Below are 8200 nucleotides of genomic sequence, written 5' to 3'. Positions count from 1 at the left end.
GGGGAGAGGGGTAGGGGAAGGGAGGGAGTAAAATCTGGAACACAAGGTTTGCCATAGTGAATGTTGGAAACTCTCTCTGCATGGATTTTAAAAATAAAAAGCTATTATTTAAAAAAAATTAAATTTAATCCCCTCAAACTATGAGGTCCTTTATCCGGGGTTCACAAACTTAAAAAAAATTTTGATAACTCATAATTGTTTTCTTTGCAGTTCTGTGTATTTTATTTTGTGCATTTAAAAACACTGGCCTGAGAAGGAATCTATAGACTTTACCAGACCGCCAAGGGGTCCATGAGGCAAAAATTGTTAGAAGTCCTTCACGAATGAGATTGCCCAAAACTCTCACAGTCTCTGGGACTCTTGCTCCATCCATGACAGTTGATTTTTCAAGATTCCTTAGAAAAGCATTTCTTTTCATGTTCTAGAACTAAAGTTAACTGTTAACTCTTTAGGATTTTATGTTCCCTATTTAAATATATGTATATATATTTAAAGCCTTTTCAAGAAGGATTTGAGTTTTAACTGGGATTGCATGTAATTGTATCCAAATTATAGCTGAGGGAAAGAATGTATAATGAAATACAGCTCCTTTTCTTCAGAGAGGTGGGGGACTGTGGGTCTGAGATGGTACATACGTTGCTGTGGGTGGTTTTTAAAGGATCATGGAGTTAGAACTTGAAGAAACTTCAAAGATCATCTAGTCCAATTCTCTCATTTAACAGATGAGAAAAATAACAAGAGTCAGAAAGAATAAGGGACTTGGTTAGTAGTAGAATGGAGATTCAAATCCTAATCTGGCGTGTTTTTTATACTATTAGGGGTAAAAACCCTGCTTAACAGAGTTTTAATTTCTTTGTTTTTAAAAGTTGTTATTGTGATAGGGGTGTGTGTGTGTATGTGTATGTGTTTAAGAAACAGAGATAGAGGTACACAGTCAAGACAAAAACAAAAAGAGATGGAGGGAGAGATTGGGAGTGGAAAAAACCCAGGAGGGTAGAGAAGGGAAAAGAAAAGAGAAAGTGGAGAAAGAATGAGAGAAAGAGTGGGGAAAAAGGGAGAGAGAGATGGAAGATCCTCTCAGGAGAGCAGGGAAAGGAGGACTAGAGAAAGGAAAAGAAGCAGATAGGGATACAGTGAAAGGCAGAGCTCTGGAAGTAATATGAATGGGCAAAATAAATAAACATAATAAAATGATAATATAAATAAATATACAATAAATAAAATATAACAAATAAATAATATTAATAGATAACTTTATTAGTAATGAATAATTAATAAAATGAAATAATATAAATAAAACATACGACTCACTACATAAATTGTTGTTTCTAAAGTGTTACTCTAAAGTGTTAGTAAGAAGGAAAGAAGGGAAGGAAGTGCTAGGCTACAAATTCTAGGGGAAATATAGCAGTAATCCTAAGGTCCCCAGACCTTAAAGTGCTATTTTTCTAACAATCTGTCAATGATTCTAAAGTCTTCTGGCTTAGGATAGCTCTACAATTGCCGACTCAGATAAGGAAGGAGAGTGATGAGGTCTTCAATCTTGGGTGTGGTTAGCAAAGGAATTGATAAAAATGAATTCCCGAGACAGGCAGGGGGAAGGCACTGATAGAGATCAGTTTAGCTCCATGGTCCCAACCTCAGGGGAGGTGGTCCAGTCTGAAATACCAGTCATGTCCGACCCCTGAGACCCACCCTCTGTAGAGCAGTCTCCCCTTGCCACGCCCTGTCAGAAATCCCGGTCCTGTCCCTGAGGTTAAATTTTCCCTATAAAATCTACTGATGGGCCATCCCATGGCTGCTGCCTTCCTTTGGGTCAGCTTATCACCAGAGTCTGCCTTGTGGTGTCTTTCTTCTTTCCGCTTCCCCATTCCAGGTGGTATCTCTTCTAACTCCACCATGCTTCTCAATCCCTACCTAACTCTTTTAGGATACCAAGTCCCTTTTAGGATTTATTCTGCCAACTAAGGACAAGCTCCAACCTTCTGGGGTGCTCCCTTTCTAAGGGGTAATTGTGAGTTCCTCTGAGGACCTGATCTTTCATATGCTCTCCTATTCATTCAGCCCTGGACGCAGAATGGATTCTGCTCTCTCCAGTAAATCTCTCTCTCCTAAATAAAATGTTAAAAACTCTAATCTCTATCTTGCCTCAGTTTCTCTGGCATTAAGGAAGGAAGGAAGGAGGGCGGAGCCAAGATGGCGGAGAAGACACAAGCGTCTTTCTAAGCTCTTCTCTTACCCTCTTTATCAATAATATATCAAGCCTCAAAAATAGTCTTGACTGCAGACGTAAAGATAAGAAGTAGAACAACTCACCGGCAAGAAAATCTGCAGTCTCGCCAAAAAGGTTGGTTCCCAGGGGAGATCGGCGAGACTGGGAGAGAAATCAGGTTCCGAGGAGAGTCTCAAACCGAGGGTGAAGGCACAGATCTCAGCACAGCGCAGCCCCAACCCGCAGTAAGGGGCTTTTCCTGGGAGTTGCTGATCCTGCATGGCAGGAGGACGCAGCCCGGTTAGCCTCAATCTGCACAGGGGGGAGCTCGCTTGGGGCCATAGAAGCTTTTTTCCAGGGCCGATTTGCATCAGGCAGAGACGTGGCAGAGTTTGTGGCTGTCTGTGTTCTGCAGTCTGCGCCAGCTGCTACTACTCACAGTCCCACAAGAGGCTCCGCCTGGGCGGTGACACTTTCACCACTTAGTCTCTAGCCGAGGGCAATCGATAATCCACTCAGCCCTACTAAGCAGTTTGATAGCTCGGCTAGTGCTGAATCCACCTCCTGTTGGGGAAGGGAAAACTCTCACACAGAGCACTCCCATACCTTGGAGCCGGAATCGGTTTATATCTCTCCCTATTCTGCAGAGGAAGCTGGTAACCCCTTGCCTAGGAGACCTACCCTAAAGGCTTTTAAAACATGAATAAAAAGATGAAAAGAACAATCGACAGCTTCTATGCAGAAAAAGAGCAGGTCAGCAAACCTGAAGAGACCCAAACAGCAAAATGCATCAGACTGTCCTCCTTTACATAATGCTCTAAGAAGAGGCTCATTAAAAGTCTCAAAAGAGAGTTAGAAGATAAATGGGGAAAGGAAAGAGAAGCCTTACAAGAGAGCAACAACTTCCTGAAATACAATTGAAAAATAAAGAATTCACTACAAAGTAGGATTTGTGATTTGAAAAGACAAAGAACTGCAAGAAAGTAGGATCCATGAATTGAAAAAGACAAAGAACACGCAAGAAAGTAGGATCTGTGAATTGAAAGAAAATAACTTCACTAAAAAAAATTAGTAAATGGAAAAAATTCCAGACCAAAACAAATACATTCAAAACTCAATTGGACATATACAGAAAGAAGTAAAAAAGCTATTGAAGAAAATAATTTTTAAAATTAGAACTGAACAATTGAAACTAATGATTCATTGAGACAGCAAGAATCAGTCACAAAACAAAAAATGACAAACTGAAAACCACGAATTATCTACTTGCAAAACGACAGACTTGGAAAATAGATCTAGGAGAGATAATCTGAGGATTATTGGACTTTCTGAAAATTATGATGAAAAAAAGAGCCTAGATACTATTTTACAAGAAATCATCAAAGAGAACTGCCCAGATGTAATAGAATCAGAACGTAAAATAAGCATTGAAAGAATTCATCGAACACCTTCTGAAATAGAACCTAAAATAAAACCCCAAGGAATATTGTGGCAAAATTTCAGAACTATCAGATTAAGGAAAAAATTTTACAAGCAGCTAAAAACCATTTAAATACCGAGGTGCCACAATAAGGATCACCCAAGATCTGGCTGCCTCTACATTAAAGGAAAGAAGGCCTGAATATGATATTCCGAAAGGCACAAGAACTTGAGATGCAGCCAAGAATAAACTACCCAGCTAAGTTGAGCATTTTCTTCCAGGAAGAAGATGGACATTTAATGAAACAAATGAATTCCATTTGTTTCTGAAGAAAAACCAGAACTAAACAAAAAATTTGATCTCCAAGAATAGAACTCAAGAGATGCAGAAAAGGTAAAAATAACTCTTGAGAATTGTATTTATGTTGTGGATATACAAAAAGAATACATGTATAATTTGATTGTACTGATATAACATAAAAAGGGAAGAGATATGGAAAAGGGATGATGGCAGAATAAGGTGGGAAGGAGGGATAAAAGAGGGAAACCACATCCCACAAAGAGGCTAAGGAAACTTATCATATCTGAGGGAATTTAGAGGGGAGAACATTGTGAATCTTACCTCATCAGAGTTGGCTCAAAGAAAAAATAATTGACATTTGTTTTAGAGAAAATTCTCTCTCGCCTCATTAAAAACGGGGAGAGGAAAAGGAAAAGAAAAGAGTAATAAGGGAAGGAAGGGGAAAGACCAAAGGGGGGAGGGAGGATTATAAAGAGGATAAGTATCGTGAACAAGAGGGTACATAAGTTTAAAAGGGGAAAGAGGGTTGGGGGAGGCAAGAATAAGTAAAGCACAATCTGGGGTTATTAGGATGCAGGAAATACAGATTTAGTAATTCTAACCGTAAATGTAAATGGGATGAACTCCCCATAAAGAGGAGGCAGATAGCAGACTGGATCAAAAGTCAGAACCCTACAATATGTTGTTTACAAGAAACACATGTAAAGCAGGGGGATGCATATAGAGTAAAAGTAAAAGGCTGGAGCAAAATCTATTATGCTTCAGGTGAAGTCAAAAAAGCAGGGGTAGCCATCCTTATCTCAGATCAAGCAAAGTAAAATTGATCTAATTAAAAGAGATAGAAGGTAACTACATCCTGCTAAAGGGTAGCATAAACAACGAAGCTAACATCAATATTAAACATATATGCACCAAGTGGTATGGCACTCAACTTCCTAAGTGAGAAGTTAAGAGAGTTGCAGAAGAAATAGACAACAAAACTGTAATAGTAGGAGATCTCAACCTGCACCTCAGAATTAGACAAATCAAACCACAAAACAAATAAGAAAGAAATTAAAAGAAGTAAATAGAATATTAGAAAATTAGGTATGTTGGATCTTTGGAGAAAATTGAATGGAGATAGAAGGGAATATACTTTCTTCTCAGCAGTTCATGGAACCTATTCAAAATTGACCATATATTAGGACATAAAGACCTCAAATTAAATGCAAGAAAGCAGAAATAGTAAATGCTTTCTCTTTCAGATCATGATGCAATAAAACTACATCTCAACAAAAGTTAGGGGAAATAGACAAAAAAGTATTGAAACTAAACAATCTCATCTTAAAGAATGATTGGGTGAAGCAGCAAATTATAGATACAATTAATAATTTCACTCAAGATAATGACAATGATGAGACATCATACCAAAATTTGTGGATGCAGCCAAAGCGGTAATAAGAGGGAATTTATATCCTTAGAGGCTTACTTGAATAAAACAGAGAAAGAAAAGATTAATGAATTGGCTTGCAACTAAAAACTAAAAAGACCAAATTAAAACCCAATCAAATACTAAATTGAAATTTAAATTAAAAGGAGAAATTAAAAATATTGAAAGTAAAAACATTGAACTAATTAATAAAACTAAGAGTTGGTCTCTATGAAAAGCCAATAAAATAGATAAGTCCTTTGGTAAATCTGATTAGAAAATGGAGGAGAAATGAAATTAGTAGTCTTAAAATGAAAAGGAGAACTTCCACCAATGAAGAGGAAATTAGAGAAATAATAAGGAGTTATTTTGCTCAACTTTATGCCAACAAATTTGATAACCTAAGTGAAATGGATGACTACCTCCAAAAATACAGACTTCCCAGATAACAGAGGAAGAAGAAATTATTGAATAGTCCCATTTCGAAAAGAATAGAACAGGCAATTAAACAACTCCCTAAGAAAAAATCCCCAGGACCAGATGGATTACATGTGAATTTTACCAAACATTTAAAGAACAATTGGCCCAATGCTATATAAAATTATTTGATAAAATAGGGAATGAAGGAGTCCTACCAAATTCTTCATGACACAGACATGGTACTGATACCTAAACCAGGTAGGATGAAAAACAGAGAAAGAAAATTATAGACCAATTCCTATGAATATTGATGCTAAAATCTAAATAAGATATTAGCAAAAGACTACAGAAAATCATCTCCAAGATAATACACTATGATCAAGTAGGATTTATACCAGATGTAGGTTGTCTAATATTAGAAAACTATCAATATAATTGGCCATGTCAATAACCAAATTAACAAAACCATATGATCATCTCAATAGATGCAGAAAAGCATTTGATAAAATCCAACATCCATTCCTATTAAAACACTTGAGAGTATAGGAAAAATGGACTTTTCCTTAAAATAATAGCAGCATCTATTTAAAACCATCAGTAAGCATCATATGTAATGGAGACAAACTGCAACCATTCCCAATAAGATCTGGAGGAAACAAGGTTGCCACTATCACCTACTATTTAATATTGTATTAGAAACGCTAGCTATAGCAATAAGAGCTGAGAAAGAGATTAAAGGAATAAGAATAGCAATGAGGAAGCCAAATTATCACTCTTTGCCGATGACATGATGGTATACTTAGAGAACCCCAGAGATCTGCTAAAAGTTATAGAAATAATCCACAACTTTAGCAAAGTTGCTGGTTATAAAATAAACCCACATAAGTCATCAGCATTCTATATATCACTAACAAAATCCAACAGTCAGAGTTACAAAGAGAAATCTATTTAAAGTAACTACTGATAATATAAAATATCAGGAATCTATCTGCCAAGGGAAAATCAGAAACTTTATGAGCAAAATTACAGACCACTTTTCACACAAATTAAGTCTGATCTAACCAATTGAAAATATTAAATGCTCTTGGATAGGGCGAGCAAATATAATAAAGATGAAATATTACCTAAACTAATCTATTTATTTAGCGCTATACCAATCAGACTCCCAAAAACTATTTTAATGACCTAGAAAAAATAACAACAAAGTTCATATGGAAAACAAAAGGTCAAGAATTTCAGAATTAATGAAAAAAATCAAATGATGGTGGCTTAGCTGTACCAGATCTAAACTATACTATGAGAGCAGTTACCAAAACTATTTGGTATTAGCTAAGGAACAGATTAGTTGATCAGTGGAATAGATTGGGTTCAAGAGATAAAACAGTCAACAAATATAGCAACCTAGTCTTTGATAAACCCAAAGATCCCAGCTTTTGAGATAAGAACTACTGTTTGATAAAATTGCTGGGAAAATTGGAAACAATATGGCAGAAACTAGCATTGATCCATACTTAACGCGTACACCAAGATAAGGTCAAATGGGTTCATGACCTAGGCATAAAGAATGAATTATTAATAAATTAGAGGAACACAGGATAGTTTACCTCTCAGACCTGTGGAAGGGAAGGTTTTTATGACCAAAGCAGAACTAGAGATCATTACTGATCACAAAATAGAAAATTTCGATTATACCAAACTGAAAAGTTTTTGTACAAACAAAACTAATGCAGACAAGATTAGAAGGGAAGCAATAAACTGGAAAATATTTTACAGTCAAGGTTCTGATAAAGGCCTCATTTCCAAAAATATAGAGAATTAACTCTAATTTAAAAATCAAGCCATTCTCCAATTGAAAAATGGTCAAGGATATGAACAGACAATTCTCAGATGAAGAAATTGAAACTATTTCTAGTCATATGAAAAGATGCTCCAAGTCATTATTAATCAGAGAAATGCAAATTAAGACAACTCTAAGATACACTACACACTGTCAGATTGGCTAAGATGACAGGAAAAATAATGATGATTGTTGGAGGGATGTGGGAAAACTGGGACATTGATTCATTGTTGGTGGAGTTGTGAACGAATCCAACCATTTTGGAGAGTAGTTTGAACTATGCTCAAAAGTTATCAAACCGATACCCTTTGATCCAAGTGTTACTACTGGATTATATCCCAAAGAGATTATAAAGAAGGAAAGGACCTGTATGTGCAGAATGTTTGTGGCAGCCCTTTTGTAGTAGCTAGAAACTGAAACTGAATGGATGTCCACAGTTGAGAATGGTGAAAAATTGTGGTATATGAAAATTATGGAATATTACTGTTCTGTGAAATGACCAACAGGATGATTTCAGAAAGGCCTGGAGAGACTTACACGAACTGATGCTAAGTGAAATGAGCAGGACCAGGAGATCATTATATACTTCAACAATACTAGATG

The sequence above is a fragment of the Sarcophilus harrisii genome, chromosome 1 (genome assembly GCF_902635505.1).
Source record: "Sarcophilus harrisii chromosome 1, mSarHar1.11, whole genome shotgun sequence".
In the NCBI taxonomy this organism is placed as follows: Eukaryota; Metazoa; Chordata; class Mammalia; order Dasyuromorphia; family Dasyuridae; genus Sarcophilus; species Sarcophilus harrisii.
The sequence above is the reverse complement of the archived record's forward strand: the minus strand, read 5'-3'. Positions refer to the sequence as shown.